The sequence below is a fragment of the Eumetopias jubatus genome, unplaced genomic scaffold (assembly GCF_037043125.1).
Source record: "Eumetopias jubatus isolate StellerSeaLion01/CBP00866 unplaced genomic scaffold, mEumJub1_p1.0 scaffold_16, whole genome shotgun sequence".
NCBI classification, from domain to species: Eukaryota; Metazoa; Chordata; class Mammalia; order Carnivora; family Otariidae; genus Eumetopias; species Eumetopias jubatus.
This window is the reverse complement of record NW_028274822.1, coordinates 63,957,003-63,974,403: the sequence shown is the minus strand read 5'-3', so window position 1 is coordinate 63,974,403 and position 17,401 is coordinate 63,957,003. Positions and strand designations below refer to the sequence as shown.

General features: G+C 40.4%; 2 pseudogenes; one reads left to right on the top strand and one right to left on the bottom strand.

The window, feature by feature from the left end:
* Nucleotides 1–3,588: 3,588 nt before the first annotated feature.
* Nucleotides 3,589–4,006, bottom strand: LOC114198086 (phosphatidylinositol N-acetylglucosaminyltransferase subunit P pseudogene; annotated as a pseudogene).
* A 6,304-nt stretch (nt 4,007–10,310) lies between these two features.
* Nucleotides 10,311–12,267, top strand: LOC114198060 (pumilio homolog 3-like; annotated as a pseudogene).
* Nucleotides 12,268–17,401: the final 5,134 nt, after the last annotated feature.

The window sequence follows — 17,401 nt, the reverse complement described above, 5'->3', positions numbered from 1 at the left end:
CCCGCGGAGCAGGGAGCCCGATGTGGGACTCGATCCCAGGACCCTGGGATCATGACCTAAGCCGAAGGCAGATGTTTAACTGATGGAGCCACCCAGGAGCCCAAGAAATCAGGTATTGAACAAGAGGCATTTTTATGGAAACAAATAAAAACAATGGTTAATGATTGGATCAAATTATAGCAGTTCCTGAGTTCTGAGAGTCACCAGTGGAGAAGCTTTCCAGATATTATGTTCAAATCATCTTCAGATAGAGTGACAACAGGCTGTAACAATATGAGTGTTATCAAAACATCATGTGGTTTTTTTTCACAACCATCCTCATTTCTACTAAATATAGCCAAATTAACATTAAAATTTGTTTGCAAAATAAGTCTAGTTTCAAAAAGAACTTGGTCTGATTATTTACATAAGTGCAACAAGAATAGTAGTTGACCACATAGGCTCTTTAAAACATGTTTTGTTGGAACTTTTATATGAAACCTCTGGATTGAATGTTTAACAGCCCCTCCAGGCCAGAGGCTGAGCCAACACTTGTGCCAAATACTTGCCATTAGACTTTGCCTGCAACACCTGTAGACTTGGGTAAATTCCTCTCTTCTTGAGGTACCCAAAATATCTATGGTTCCTGAACCTGCCAGAAAATAAACTTCTTTGTTTAAAAATTTTTACTTATTTGTTTATTTGGCAGAGAAAGAGAGCACAAGCAGGGGAGTGGCAGGCAGAGAGAGAAGGAGAAGCAGACTTCCCACTGAGCAGGGAGCCTGACTCCCGCTCGATCCCAGGACCTCGGGATCATGACCTGAGCCAAAGGCAGATGTTTGACAGACTGAGCCACCCAGGTGCCCCAGGAAGTCACCTTCTTGACTCACCAGGTAGAGCTGCTAGAAACTGTGGAAGCAGGTGCTAACAGGCCGATATTTCCAAGAGGCTGCATTAGTTCACTAAAGTCAGTCTTAGTTCCTTAAAGCTGCCTGGTCATATCTGAGATTATGTGTACGCATATTTCTTTCAAATATGACATTCTTGTCAAATTATTGATAATATAACCAAAGTTTCCAATTATATGCTGTTACAAGGAAAACAGATTCTTATTGTACTTATGCTAATAAACATACCACCGCAAAATATGAGAATACTCACTGACAATTTCTGAGTTCTGGAGGGGTCAGGCAGGGAGAAAAGATAACTTAATTTGTTCACAAATGTGTATTTTATCAAGTTGTTATAGATCAGTTAGTGTAAGAGATGTTTCCTTAAATATGAAGGAAGAAAACATTTTGAAAAGTCAGCCAAACAAAAAGTCAAAAATTATAATCATCCACCTCTGTACATTATTTCGTGTATTGGTTTTGTTCTGTTTGAATCCACTTTTTCTATTAGTTCTCAAAATTTTTACTTTAGTTTGACTATCTTGAAGGTGTCAGAAAGTTATATTTGTCAAAAGTCTTCCCCATGAATATCCTTGAAGTTAAAATTCATTTGCAGTAGCATCGGAGTAGAATGGGAACTGTACATGACAAAACATGAAAGTGGCCATGGCTTAAGACAGGATTAGAGTTCATTATGAGGCAATTGACAAGGAAATGTGGTAATTCCCGTGACACACAACACAAACACATATCAAAGGCAAATACACCAAGTTACATAGTTGTAAGCAAAATGTAGAGTTGTTTTTAATATTAAAAATTGAGTTTTGGGGGGCATTTGTGTGGGGCAGTTGGTTAAGCATCTGACTTTTGGTTTCAGCTCAGCTCAGACCTCATGGTCATGAGATCGAGCCCCACATCAAACTCCACGCTCAGTGTGGATTCTCTCTCTCTCCCTCTGCCACTCTCACTCGTGCTTTCTCTCTCTTTCCTCTCTCTCCCTCAAATAAATAAATAAATACATCTTTTTGAAAAACCAAGTTTTTACTATAAATTAAGGTCCTGATAAACATAGGAAATATTTTGGCAAAACAGAGTACTTCTGTCTAGGCTGATAACTTTAAAATTGAATAAAAACTTTTTTTTAATGCAGAACAATAGTTCAAGAAAAATTTATCCTTTTAACAAATAGAAAACAGAATTTTAATTTTGCATCCATATATTTTGATATTAAAATTCATTCATTTACTTAAATTTATCTTAATTTTAACCAGTATTGATCACACATAAATTTCCTTTCCAGATTCCTTTTCTAAAAACTTACTACAACTTTCTCTTATACACTTAGATTTTGAGCTAAATTTTCTTTCTTCACAAAACCAGCCTCACTTTAGGACAAATTGATATTTCTTTTCCCTCAACAAAATAGATATTCACATTCCTCATATTTTTTTTGTCCCCCAAAAAACCACATGTCTTACTTTCCTGGAACCCAGAATTGTGTTCCTTATTATTTCTAGGAGCCTAATTTATATTTAGTAGAATTCCTACCTCTTAGAAACTTTATTTTCTATTTTCTCTTGCCTCCACAGAGGCAAGAGAGGGAAAACTGAGAAGGAAGCAATTGTGAACTGTTTCTTATGCCAGTGTTTTTTTTTTTTTAAGATTTTATTTATTTGAGACACACAGAGAGAAAGAGAGGGCACAAGCAGGGAGGAAGGGCAGAGGGAGAGGGAGAAACAGACACCCCGCTGGGTGGGACTCGATCCCAGGACCCTGAGATCATGACCTGAGCCGAAGGCAGATGCTTAACCAACTGAGCCACCCAGGCACTCCTTATGCCAGTATTCTTTAGATTAGCAAGTTTATGAATACATTTCACAGTTTTTTAGAAACATAACACCATATTTCAATAAAGCACAAACCAGGTTTACTAACAGAGCCATATTTATCACTATAGTTTCTCTGTAGTATGACAAAAATAGAGTAACTTGTGGTTAGCAATTAATGTTTTTTTAATCTTAATTAACTTAGCAAAAAATAAAGAACTAAATAGTTAGGAAGGCTATACTCTCCATAGCAAATGAAAGATTAAATTCAATCCCTGTCAAACCCCCAAATTCCTGTTTTGCACAGTCAAAGATGATCTTATAATTTTAGTGGAATTAAGGAACTCAGAACATGCAAACAATCCAGAAGAAGAACAAATTTGTAGGACTCACAATTCCAGACTTCAATACTCACTAAAACTTACTTATATAACTACAGTAATCAAGAATGTGGTGCTGGCCTAGGGATGGATATACAGATAAATCAAACATATTTGGGAGTCCAGAAATAAATCTCTCATCTATGGCCAATTAATTTTCAAATGGGTACTAAGAGAATTTAATGTGGAAAAATTGGTCTCTCCAACAACTGGTGCTGGAACAACGAGATATCCACACAGAAAAGAATGAAATTAGACCCTTACCACATACTACATACAAAAATGAATGTAAAATAGATCAAAGATTTAAATTTTTAATGCAGTATCTTATTTATTCTGTTCATTAATAACTAATACTCAAGAACATTTATAATATTGATAGAGCTTAATCTAAGAGAATCAACTTACTTTTTTTACATTTCACTATTGGGTACAGAGAGAGTCGAAATAATTATGGTCAAAATTATTACATAAAAAATTATAGGAAATGCTTGGTGTTAGTCTACATACAATTTAGGTTTTGGCATAAAGTTTTTTGGTTGCAAGGAAGAACATTTGGTTTTCTTCACTAATAGGAATATCTCTTAATGCTGGGATGGCCTTTTCTTGGTATTTCTTCTGCTGCTGATTTTTAGCAAGTTATCTGTGATTGTATGAGTGGAGTTGAATGGAGAGGTACCCATCATGTTTATTCCAAATAAGAGTACGTAACCAATTATGATAGTAATGAGGAGGTAGATGGGCAATCCAACTACCCAATATTTTTGAGGCCAATAGGTTAATCCTAAGGAGTTTACCCAAGATTCAGTAATAAATGCCCGCACAAGATACAGGATGAAGCCAAACTGGGAGCTTAAGAAAAGAACAAACCCTAAATCGGTTTTTCTGGCAATTGTGATGGTGAATTTTCCACCATTTCCCCTGTGGCTTTAGATAATCTTGGGTCCTTGAAGCGCCCACTCTGGCCCCTCCCGACAGCTCGCCACTTCAGCGCCCAGTTCCCCACGCAAGCGCCTTTTGCAAAGCCTCCTCGGGGGCAAGAGAGGGAAAAACTAAAGGAAGGACCTGGTTGCTATGGCACCCCCCTCCCCGCCCAGGCGCAGGTGCACAGCGCAACCCAAAGATCTAAATTTAAGAGCCATAGCTATAAAAGTCTCAGAAGAAAACATAGAAGTAAATCTCGATGATTTTGGATTTGACAATGGATTCTTCACATATGACATCAGAGCACCAGCAAAAAAAACAGGGGTCATCAATTTGAATTCTCCAAATTCAGTATGTTTGTACACTATCAAGAAAGACAAAATACAACCCATTGAATGGAAGATAACATTTGTAATTTATATATTTGTCAGAAGTCAAGTCTCCAGAATGTGTTAGTAACTCCCACAACACAATAACAAAAAGATATCCTAATTAAAAAATTGGCAAATGACTTGTATAAACATTTCACCAAAGAAGATGTACAGTAGTCAAGAAACACTTGAAAAGGTGCTCAACATCAATATCCATTGACATACAAGTCAAACCCACAGTGAGGTACCACTTAATACCCACTAGGAATGCACTAACAGCAACAACAATAACATGAAACGTAACAAGTTTTCACAAGGATGTGGGGAGAGTGGAGCTCTCATACAAGGCTGATGGGAATATGAAATGGTGCACATGATGCTGGAAACAAATTGGTGAGTCCTCATTAAGGTAAACACAGAATTCCTGTATGATCCAGCAACTCCACTTCTAGGTATGTGCCCCAAGGAACTGAAAACAGGTACTCTAAACAAAACTAAAGTTGTCCACAAATGGCCACAGCAACAGTGTTCAGTGCTTCACTGTTAAGGATGACTGAACTGCAGGTTTGTGGAGCTGTGGTTACTTTGTTCTAGAAGTTCCCTTCTAGAACGCTTCTTACTTTCCTGAGCAAGAGGGCCTGAGGAGACATGACTAGTAATTGTAACATGGTGTCCCAGATGGGATCCCTGAATAGGAATGGATAAATGGGTAAATCTAAGGAAATTGTAAAGACTATAGCCTTTTGTTACAAATGCATCAGTATGAGTTTGTCAGTCATAACAAACATGCCATACTAATGAAAATTGTTAATAATAGTGGTAGGTGCAGAATATATTGATAACATAGAATTCTCTGTACTATAGTCACAATTTTTCTGTAAATATAAAACTGTCTAAACTAAGGTTTATTTAAGAGAATAAAGGACATACACCACATGATCATCTCAATGGACACAGGAAAAGCACTTGACAAAATCCAATCCTCTTTCATAATACAAACACTCACCAAACTAGGCATAGAAGGGAACTTCCTAACCTGATAGAGCATCTGTGAAAAACCTGTACTTACGACAGTTAGTGGTGAAACATGGAAGGATTTCCCACTAGGATCAGTAAAAACACCATTATGCCTGCTATTACAGCCCTGGGAACAAACTCAGGGGCTCCATCTTATCTAAATGGGGTACGAACAGAGGCCAAGGACCCACAGGCCTGGATTCCCATGGAGGCATCAGCGTCGCTCCGGGAGCACAACCTGGGACGCACGAGGAGGGCTCCGGGTGTGAAATGAACCCTCAGGTCTGAAAGCAAGACTGGACAGTTCTCTCGGGCCGCTGGGTCCGCCCAGCCCTGGCAGGTCCCGTCTCACCCAGCAGGGACCTGGAGCCTCCTGGCCGCACACCAGCACCATACTCCTCATCACGGGCATGCTGCTGGGCCCCTGAGAGCACCAGGCCAGGCCTCCCAGAAGGCGGGGGCCCCCGGAGTTACCGGCCTCGCCTAGGAACACCTCCTCCCGCACACTGCCGGGCTCTCGCCAATGATGTTGTAGGCCGTCAGGATAACCTCATTAAGCGGGTACTCCCTCAGACCTACAGGTGGAAGGAGACAGGGGTCACCTGGCCCGGGAACACCTCCCTGCCTTGAAACCACACCCAGGGGCTGGGGGCAGGCCATGGGCATCCCCAGAAGGTCTGTGGAGGGGCCTCCTCCTCCTTCCCTGGCCCCGGACTAACAGCCACCATGCGTGTCAGCAGACCCGTCCACTCTGCGCTCAGGGTAAAGGGAGCAGTAGGCCCTCTCCCAGAGGGGAGAGTGGAGGCGGCAGAACGTGAAGTGGGCTTGCTTTTGGTCCAGAATCTCTCCGTAAGAACAGATGGAGAAAGACCCCGGCCTTTAAGGGGAACATGTACTGTTTTTATGTACTATTGAATATTTTATTTTTCCAATTTTCCAATTGCTTATACTTTGCTTTTCTCCTTGTAGTACTACTGAAAATGTCAAAATAATTGTTGCTCAAAGAATAGAAGTCATTCACTAGACCTACCCAGAAACGAGACCCTGAGTAACATCTAGCACCTAGATGTGATTTCCTCAAATCTTCCTCTTACTGAGATGCGGTCCTAAGACTCACCTAGCACGAATTATCAATAAACTAGGTAACTCCCACCTCCCAGGGGCATGATGGACTGAAGCAGGTTGCCAACCACCCAGGCAATGAAATGGGATGGCAGGAAAATACAATTTGATCATTGATGTTTTCCTGTCAGAAAGGTGTCAGAAAAAAGACGGGCTGGAATTGTGAAAGAAGATTCAAAATGAAGTAAGCTTTGCTAAGAGAGCCACTCAAACTAGAATGGAAAGGACAATAACGAAGTAAAGCATATGCACGTCCCCTGTTTCAATTTTAAGAACACCAGGCACTTTTGACTTCTGGCACCTGTAACTGCTCAGTTGCCACTGGACCACCTCCTCCAACACACCCTTCTCCTTTGGACTGAAAGAGAGACAATGTAACAGCTGTTAGCTGCTGGCAATCACCGTAATTCTTTCAAAACCAGTGCCTGTGCTTTTCCTTCATAAACCCACACTCCCTGCTCAAAATTAGGGGCACATCTGATTTCTCTCCACTCTGTATCTCCCAGATGACTGTCCCTAATACCCCAAATTGAAGTTTCAGGTGTTTTCCACCATCTACTTCTTGACTGACAGGAATTATGGACAAATGCAAAGCCCACTTTAGGGTATCTATGTATCATCGGGTTACGACAAACATCAGAGGAAACCTGAAAATGACAAAGTACACTTAAATTCAGATTCCTGAAATTGATTTGTTTACAGTTAAATCTTTCTGGAAAATTTGTTTCACAAGAATCAGCTCTGGATGTTGTAAATAAAATTTTTATTTTGACATCACATCAGAAATCCATCCATTGTCATCCATCATAGCCCATCAGGTACTCTAAACAGCTATACTAGGAATCACACCGCCAACAACAAAAAATCCTCTCAAAATCATGAATTAAAATTAGTTGTTATCTGACTTTTGCCAAAATGATGGCGATTACTTGATGATATTACTCAAAAACTAAGTTCTTAAAAGTATAATGAAATGACATAATAAAGCTTTCTAAAACTGTGCCAGAAAAATGATCTATTTAGATAGCAATTGGATAAAATGGTATGATTGCATTACCTAAAGAAGCAAAAACATCAATGTGTAAATTTATGCTGCTACTCAGGTTGTTTTTCAATCCTATTATGTTTTATAAGTCATAAAATATTTTAAAGAATTGCTTTCTATTTATTGTCTGGAACTGCCTACTATCCCTGGCATTTTGCCCAAGGGGTTCTGAGTTTTCACTTTGCAAGGGACCACACAGCATGTATCCAGTCCCCCAGGTGGTTAAAAGGTATGTGGCCCCCTGCATGACAGCTCTAGGGAGTGGAAGGACAAGGGGTGAAACCAGCAGTTTTTGGGTCCAAACACTCAGAGTGAACAGATTGACTTCAGCAGCCAAGAGGGTCCTGCCCAGCTGTGACCTGTCTCATCTCATGAGTCCACGTAAGGAAACCCCCTGCAAGAGTAACCTGGACCCATGACCTGCATGCACGCCATGGAAGGCCCCACCCAGTGGTGGGGAGGGACCCCCTGTCCACATGGAACTATCCCCATTGCAGCCCTGGCATTCAGGATGGAGGGTAGGAGAGAGGGAGGTCAATGCAACGGGGGCCTTTATAATCTGAAAGGCATGAGAAATCCATTGTTTTCCAAGAATATTTTTCTGTCCCTGGCAGAAAAGGAAGTTTGGAATCCAAACTAATGAAATTGATTAGAAAATGAGGGAGATATGTTTGCAAACTTAGCTTGTGGCTCAGGAAGTTCACCCCTGAGACAACACTAGTAATTGCCATCCTTGGCTCCAAGGGGCTCCTGGAAGGAAAACAGGGCCATCCTGGGGAGAGAGGCCCTGTAGGAAGGACTTATTTTTAAAGTATTTATTTATTTATTTATTTATTTATTTATTTATTTATTTGACAGACAGAGAATGATCACCCACAGAGTGGGGTGAGGGGCAGAGAGAGAAGCAGACTCCCTGCTCAACAGGATGCCTGATGCAGGGATGCATCATGGGATGCTGGGATCATGACCTGAGCAAAATATCAGATGCTTAACTGACTGAGCCATTCAGGCACCCAGGAAAGACTTTATTTTTTACTTTTATTTATTTATTTATTTATTTATTTATTATGTTCAGTTAGACATCATGTATTACATCATTAGTTTGGTAAGTAATGTTGAATAACTCATTAGTTTTATATAACGCACCCAGTGGTCATCACAACAGGAAAGACGTTTTGAAACAAGGTTTTTTAAATAAAAGATTTATAGAATAGCAGATATAAAATGAAAATTTAAGTCTCCTATGTGGCCCCTCCAGGGGTATCCTTTTTTTTTTTTTTTAGTTTATGTAAAATACAGTGTAGTATTGGTTTCTGGAGTAGAATTCAGTGATTCATCACTTACATACAACACTCAGTGGTGATCACAACAAGTGCCCTCTTTTATACCCATCGTCCATCTACCCAACCCAGACCCACTTCCCTCCATCAACCCACAGTGTGCAGAGCTGCCTGCACTCTGAAAGTTCTATCATGACCAACCCATCGCCATGGTGACCGATGATGCAACCTTTCCTTCCATTTCAACTGTCACTCTGTGAGCCGAGCCCTTGCAGTTTGGTAACAGGTGTGAAGTTTCCCACGATGGGCGACCTGAATTGCTGTTCTACAGGTATGTTCCTATGGATTTTCTGAATTCTCTTCTCTCAAGTTGGCTGCCTCACTTCCAGAGAAATTTCTTTCCTTTTTTTTCTTTTCATGGCCACCTTCCAATTTGTCCACACTGATAGATGAATATTCTAGGTTTTCCGGATTAGTTACTTTTGATATTTTGATGAAGCTGGCTTTCTTAAATAGATTCTAAATCCAGAAAACTGTACTATTTCTGAATGCCAGTTTCCTACATAGTCATACCGAGAACGCACACAGGGAACACACCACACTGCTCTCATTGGATCAGGAGAATCTTGATGCCATCCCAGCAACACATTATAGGGAAAGGAATTACAAGTCACCTCTTCTCAAGGTGGACGATAAAATCTGGAAGCAACTGTAAGCAGTCTAAATCCAGACATTTTTAGAAGAAGAGAAACTGGAATATCTTGTGGTATTTTCATGGGTTGGTGTTCACTGGCTGTCTGGATGATGCCTGGGAGTGAATGAGAAGGGACTGTGTGCCATCGGGTAGAAATATCAAGTGTTTTGTTGTTGTAGCAGACTGTAGTGGATATTCCAATGAAAATTGGACCCAGAAGATGCAGAGATTTTTCACTGAAGGGCAGTTTGATTTTCAGATGTTAATTCCATGAATATTTTGTCTTCAAAGGCTTTATATTTCAATGTGAATATAGTAGTTTTTGGATGTGGCTTTTAAATATATTGACAGTGCAGAATTATTTCTGTTGCCTAAAAGCAAGGAAAATCATCATGAGTAGTCAGACTTTTAGTGGTCAATTTGTTTTTCACCTCAGTTCATCTCTTTCAAAAGATTTTGGTATCTAAACCTCTCGATAAATACCATGTTTGTTCAATTAAGAAATGCTATTTGAGATCCCATATAAATCTGAGACATGACATTCAAAATCATAGCAATGTCTTTCTTGGCCTTATCAAGGCCATGAGATAACATATCATTTCTTATTTCGAAATGAGCATATGTCCCCTTGACAGAGTTCCTCATGGAAAACAGTCTAGTACTTGCTGTTGTGGCAGTTGAAAAAGGCAGATGAATTACAAAAATGTATCAATTAAAAACTGAGTAACAATTTTATAAAAATAATATGTACACAGGCCTGGGCCCCACTTGTGTGAACTGCTATGATGGAAGTTAAAGGGGGAAAAAAATCACAGGAAAAGGTGCAAAGACATCACAGAAAAAAAAAAACAGATTTCATAGAAACAATGATTCTAGTTCATTAAAGACGTTTCCAAGGAAAGTTGTCAAGGAAGGTGGACCTAAAATCACATCTAAGAACTTTGAAAAATTACCACAAAACCTGGGGGAAAAGGTGTAAAGCAGTTCAAAAGTAAGCAGCAAGGGAATAAAATACCTAAGAACAAATTCCAGAAGGCAAATAAATTCAACAGGAAAAGAAAATTCCAGGCGGACGGTAAAAGTGATGAATCAGCAGCCAAGAAACCTAAATGGGAAGGCTTCAGAGAACTAAAGCAAAGCAGACAACTCAGGGACAAAAACCAACTGACGTTGTTCGGGCAAAGCAGATTTGGGAAATCTTAAGAAGAAAAGACTGTAACAAAGGAAAGAGAGTGAAATTGAGTGATTGCTGAATTTGATTCAAGGGAAAATTAAAGCTATCACATTTGCCCTCGATTCAAGTCGTGTGATCCAGTGTTAAGTTCAATGTGGTGATGAAGAAGAGCTAAAACAGGCTTTTGAAGAACTGCGAGATGATTTGGTCCAATGAAGTAAAACTAAATATTCCAGAAATATTGTTAAGTAATTCCTCATGTATGGACGTAAACCACAGATTGCAGAGATAATAAGTTTTAAAGGCCACGTGAGGAAGATACTCTGGCTCGCAGAAGCGTCCGCCATCGTGGAGTACGTGTACAATGACAAAGCCATCTTGGAGCAGAGGAACATGCTGACCGAGGCATGCTGGGAACACATGCTTTACAAGTCAGTAGATCACCGAACCCTGGGCAAAGTATTAGAGGTACAGCCAGAAAAACTAGAGCTTATCATGGATGAAATGAAGTAGATTCTAAATCCAATGGCACAAAAGGAAGCTGTGATTAAGCACTCATTGGTGCACAAAATATTCTTGGACTTTTTTACCTTTGCACCCCCAAAGCTAAGATCAGAAATGATTGAAGCCATCCGCGAAGGAGCGACTTACCTGGCACACACACACACACACACACACACACACACACACACACACACACACACACGATGGCGCTAGAGTAGCCATGCACTGCCTGTGGCACGGCATACCTAAGGACAGGAAAGTGATTGCAGAAACAATGAGAATTACACCGAAAAGGTGATTAATGGCCAGCGCTCCCATTTGGTCTTACTGGTGACATTTGATTTTATGGATGATACTAAGCTTGTGAGGCAGATAATCATATCAGAAATATATTAGTTCCTTGCCTAACATAGTAAGTGACAAATATGGAAGAAAGGTCTTGTTGTATTCACTAAGCCCCAGAGATTCTGCACATACAGTGTGATAGATCATTGAGGTTCTACAGAAGGCAGATGGCGACACACACAGTAAGAAACATACAGTGATCCCCCATGAGAGTTTTAGAGTCCATCTCTCCAGCTTTGTTAGTTAAGCTACCTGCAAGGACATGCCCAAGAAGTGGTGCTAGATAATTTGCATGTGTTTTGGTGTCCAACATCCTGGGGGCTGCCACTGGAGATGTTAAGCCTGTCATGAATGCCATTGCCAGTTTGGCAGTGGCAAAGTTCCATCCAGGTGGCAAGGATGGACAGCTTCACTTCCCAGAACATCCTGCAGGACACCCAGTTCTGAAGTGGTTAATAGAACAAGATGAGAAGATGAAGGAAGTGAAACAGAACGTTGTTTTGCAAAAACACTTGTAGACCATGTTGGTATGAAGAACCTGAAGTCCTGGGCTAGTGTAAACAGAGGTGCCATTATTCTTTCTAGCCTTCTCCAGAGTTCTGACCAAGAAGTTGCACACAGTCAAGGCTGGATTGAAAGGCCTCATTCCCACACTGGAGAAAAACAAAAACACCAGCAAAGGAATAGAAATGCTACTTGAAAAACTGGCTGCATAGTGGACACAGTTAAGAACAAGATAGAATCATTTTTCCTGTTCTCTTTTCCCAGTGTGGAAAAGAGGGGCTTGAGTCCACCTTCCTGGGAATCTGGGTGCTCTGTATATGTCTTCTTCATATAAGAGTCTATTTATAAAACAGTTCCTAAAAAATAATAATATGTATACATATTCATATTTTTTAAAAGATTAAGAAAGAATAAAGAAGTGTTAACAATGGCTACATTTATGGGAAGATTTATTTTCTTCTTTGTACACTTTATATGTGGAAAATTGTCTACCATGAATATGTATAATTTTATAATCTTTAAAAAGAAAAAAGACATACAAAGAAGAAAGAAAAGCCACAACAGGAAAACTTTAGTGAATGTCTAGAGTAATAGGTGGCTAATTACTGGCCAAGGGACTGGTTGTGCCACATCATGTTTAGGGTAGATGCTCATTATCAGACATAAAGTCTTCAAGACATAATTTCTCCATTATACCATTGTCTTTTTGTAGCACCAATAATTAGCAACAATCTAAGATATTATATTGCCTTCCCCTCAAATACATGATGGTCAGCTTCTTTCCAGCACCATTAAAACTAAGCATTTCAGCAGGCATATGAATTAGTTGTATATAACGTTCTAAAAATAAAACAGCAGCAACAACAAAAACAAAACAGAAGCTATTGTGAATACCTGGGTAAGGGAGAACAATTGGAGGTTGAGGATAACTGGGGATACTTTCATGTGCATTGAATACAGGCTTGGACATAAGTATCTAAAAAAAGACACTATGACAATCATCAGGGAAAGGAAATTCTGAATGCCAGTAGCAGATGGAAACCAATATATATTGCACAATATGTACTTGAAGGTAGAATTCATGAGGGGGCAAGATGGCAGCTGAGTGGGGGACCTCATTTTATCTGGTCCCTCGAATTTAGCTGGATATCTATCAAACCATTCTGAACACACACAAATTCAGCCCGAGATGTAAGATTTATCTGGATCTCCACAAACAGAAAAATGACTACTTTTTTCGAGGTAGGAGGTGTGGAACCTTGGATCTTCTGGGGAAATATCCAACGATAAGCAGAGCAGGGAGGGAGCCTCCATAAGCCGGCTGCTGGAAAGTGAAATCAAGGCCCTTGGAAATCACTCTAGTGACAGGCAACCCTTCTGAAAAGGACACAGGAGGTGAGCAGGGCAGAATCCTAGGGGGATCATTGTGGTCTCAGGATTCCAGGAGACTCAGAAAGAATGGGGTTAGCCCAAACCGATGGAGTGCCCAAGCAGTGGAACGGGGAGACTGGTTGTGGTCAGTGAGCCCAGAGGAGATTTTCAGCTCCAGACACCATAAACCGAGAGCCAAGCCAGGAGAGAGACTGCCCTCTGCATGACCACCCTGAAAAGGACTAGAAGGTGAGGGATATCTAACATCCAGGGTAGATATAGAACTGCTTGCACCCACAACAGGGACAGCTCTCAGGGTGGTGTGGCCCATGAGGAGATGCTGGGGCAGCACCCAGCATGACCTAAGAACTGCAGAGGAGGGTGCACGGATGAGCCCAGGGCCACTGGCGGGTGTGTAGTCACAAGGCACAGAGGCATTCGCAGGTTCCCGTGGCTCACCCGGGGTGGGGGGAGTGGGGGAAGAGCAGTCAGCAGGAGCCATTGGATTCGGCAGTTTGGCACATAAAGAGCCTGCGCCCACAACTGGGTAACAGCTCTCAGGGGGGTGTGACCCCCAAGGGACACTGGGAAAGCCCCTGGACACTAGTAATTGCAAAGTCACAAAGCACAGAGACGCTTGCAGGTCTGCATGACTCCCCCAAGAGAGGTGTGGCAGGCATGAATGGTGTCAGTCTCTAGAGTTTGGTAGAGGCAGAGGTGGAGACGGATTGACCTGGAGGATTTGCCAAGGTTGGGGGGACTGCAACATTGTGGCTCTGGGCCAGAGGTTCCCACATGGCCATATTTGCTCTGACCCTTTAAAGAGAAGCAGAAAGAGGCCAGGGAACAAAAGCGATGCAGCCAACCAGCTCACATTAAGTCCATCCCCCTGAAACTCCACCCAGGCAAAGACACCCAAGAAGCCTAGCAGCAGGCCCCTCCCCCAGAAGACAGACTAGAAGAATAGGTGAATGATAAGCTTATTTCCCACAGGACTGTGAAACACCAGCACCAGGGGAAAATAATATAGGGAGCTCCAGGTGTTCCCTCACAACTCGTTTATACTTCAGGCTAAAATTTACATTTTTTAGTTTCTTTTCTTCTTTCTTTCTCTCTCTCTCTCTCTCACTCTTTCTCTCTCTTTCTTTCTTTCTTTCTTTCTTTCTTTCTTTCTTTCTTTCTTTCTTTCTTTTTCTTTCTTTCTTTCTTTCTTTTTCTTTCTTTCTTTCTTTCTTTCTTTCTTTCTTTCTTTCTTTCTTTCTTTCTTTCTTTCTTTCTTTCTTTCTTTCTTTTTCTTTCTCTTTAACCCTGCTCCCATTTCAAATAGATTCATATTTCCCAACCTGCATTTTTAGGTTGCTTCTTTTCTTTTTCAATATGTTTTATGGATTATTGCCCCACACTAGACCGTTTTTCAATCTATTCAATTTTATCTTGATATATATGTAAGTTCTGATTTCTTTGCAATTTTGGGATAGAGTGTCTTCTAACATACAGACCAAAAATCAAGCAGGAACAGGCAGATCACACTTCTGTGTCCACAGTGAAAGATTATAATCTCTCCCCTGCCCTTTTTTTCTCTTTTCTTTTTTCTTTCTATTTTATTGTTTTGGATCATCTTGGCTTTGATGACATACCTGTGGTAGCTTTCAACTACTTTGGATTTTTTCCTAGGTGCATTTTGCTTGGGTCATGGTTGATATTTTGGACTCTGTACATTCCCTCAACCACCCCTCAACAGAATGACTAGGTGGAGGAACTCGCCAACAAAGAAAAGAACCAGAAACAATGTCCTCTGCCACAGATCTAATGAATAGGGATATAAGCAAGATGTCAGAGATAGAATTCAGGGTAGCAATTATGAAGTCAATAGCTAGGCTTGAGAAAACCATAGTGACCAATATAGAATCTATAAGGGCAGAAATGAGATCTAATCAGGCAGAAATTAAAAATGTTATGATTTAGATGGAGTCTAAACCAGATACTCTAACAGCCAGGGTAAATGAGACAGAAGAACGAATTGGTGATCGAGAAGATAAGCTGATAGAAAGGAAGGAAGCCAAGGAAGATAGGGATAGGCATCTAGAGAAGCCCATGAGAACAGACAGAGAGATTAATGATGCTGTGAAAAGTTTCAATGTCAGAATTATTGGGATCACTGAAAGGGTAGAGAGAAAGAGAGAGAGCTAGAAGGTATATTTGAGCAAATCATATCTCAGAATTCCCTAATCTGGGGAAGGAAACAAGCATTTGAGTCCAAGAGGCAGAGAGAACCCCTCCCAAAATCAATAAAAATCAATAAAAATAGATCAACACCCTGACATATAATAGTGAAGCTTGCAAATCTTATAGTCAAAGAAACTATCCTGAGAATAGCTAGGAAGAAGAGATTCCTTATGTACAGAGGGAGGAACATGAGAATAACATCAGACCTGTCCACAGAGACCTGGCAAGCCAGAAAGGGCTGGCAAGACATATTCAGGATGCTAACTGAGAAGAACATGAGCTATGAATACTTTATCCAGAGAGGCTGTCATTCAGAAAGGATGGAGAGATAAAAAGCTTCCAGGACAGGCAGAAACTGAATGAATATGTGACCACCAAGCCAGGCCTGCAAGAAATATTAAGGATCATGTAAGCGAAGGAAACCCTATGAGTCACAAAATCCAGAAAGAAACAGAAAATCTACAGAAACAAGGGCTTTACAGGTAATGCAATGGCACTAAATTCATATCTTTCAAGAGTTACTCAAAATGTAAATAGGCTGAATGCTCCCATCAAAAGACATGCGGTTTCAGTTTGGTTAAAAAAGCAGGACCCATCCATATGCTGTCTACAAGAGACTCATTTTGAACCTAAAGACACATCCAGACAGAAAGTGAGGGGATGGGGAACCATTTACCACTCTAATGGACTTCAAAAGAAATTGGGATAGCAATCCACATATCACACAAATTAGATTTTAAACCAAAGGCCATAGTAAGAGATGTGGAGGAACACTATATCATACTTAAAGTGTCTATCCTACAAGAAGATCTAACAATCGTAAATATCTATGCCCCGAGGATGGGATCAGCCAATTAGGTAAACCAATTAATAAACAAAATAAAAGTATTGATAATAATACATTAATAGTAGGATACCTTAACACTCCACTCACAGCAATGGACAGATCATCTAAGCAGAAGATCAACAAAGAAGTAAGAGCTTTGAATGACACCTTGGACCAGATGGACTTCACAGATATGTACGGAATATTCCATCCTAAAAGAATACTCATTCTTTTCGAGTGCACATGGATCTCTCTCCAGAATAATCCACATACTGGGTCATGAATCAGGTCTCAACCAATACCAAAAGATTAAGATTATGGAACTCAACCACAAGAAGAAATTTGGAAGGAACTCAAATACTTGGAAATTAAAGAGCACCCTTCTAAAGAATGATTGGATCAACCAGGAAATTAAAGAAGAACTTAAACAATTCCCTGAAACTAATGAGAATGAAAACACATCCGTTCAAAACCAATGGGATATGACAAAGGGGGTCCTAAGGGGGAAATACATAACCATCCAAGCCTCTCCCAAAAAAGTAGAAAACTCCCAAATGCACCTAAAAGACCTGGAGAAAGAACAGCAAATAAAGCCTAAAGCAAGCAAGAGAAGGGAAATAATAAAGATTAGAGCAGAAATAAATGAAATAGAAACCAGAAAAACAGTGGAACAGACAAGTGAAACTAGAAACTGGTTCTTGAAAGAATTAATAAGATTGATAAACCTCTCGCCAGACTTATCCCAAAGAAAAGGGAAAGGACCCAAATTAATAAAATCATGAATGAAAGGGGAGAGATCACGACAAACACCAAGGAAGTAGAAACACGTATTAGAAATTATTACAGCAACTATATGCCAAAAAAATTAAGCAATCTGGAAGAAATGGATATATTCCTGGAAATTTATAAACTACCAAGACTGA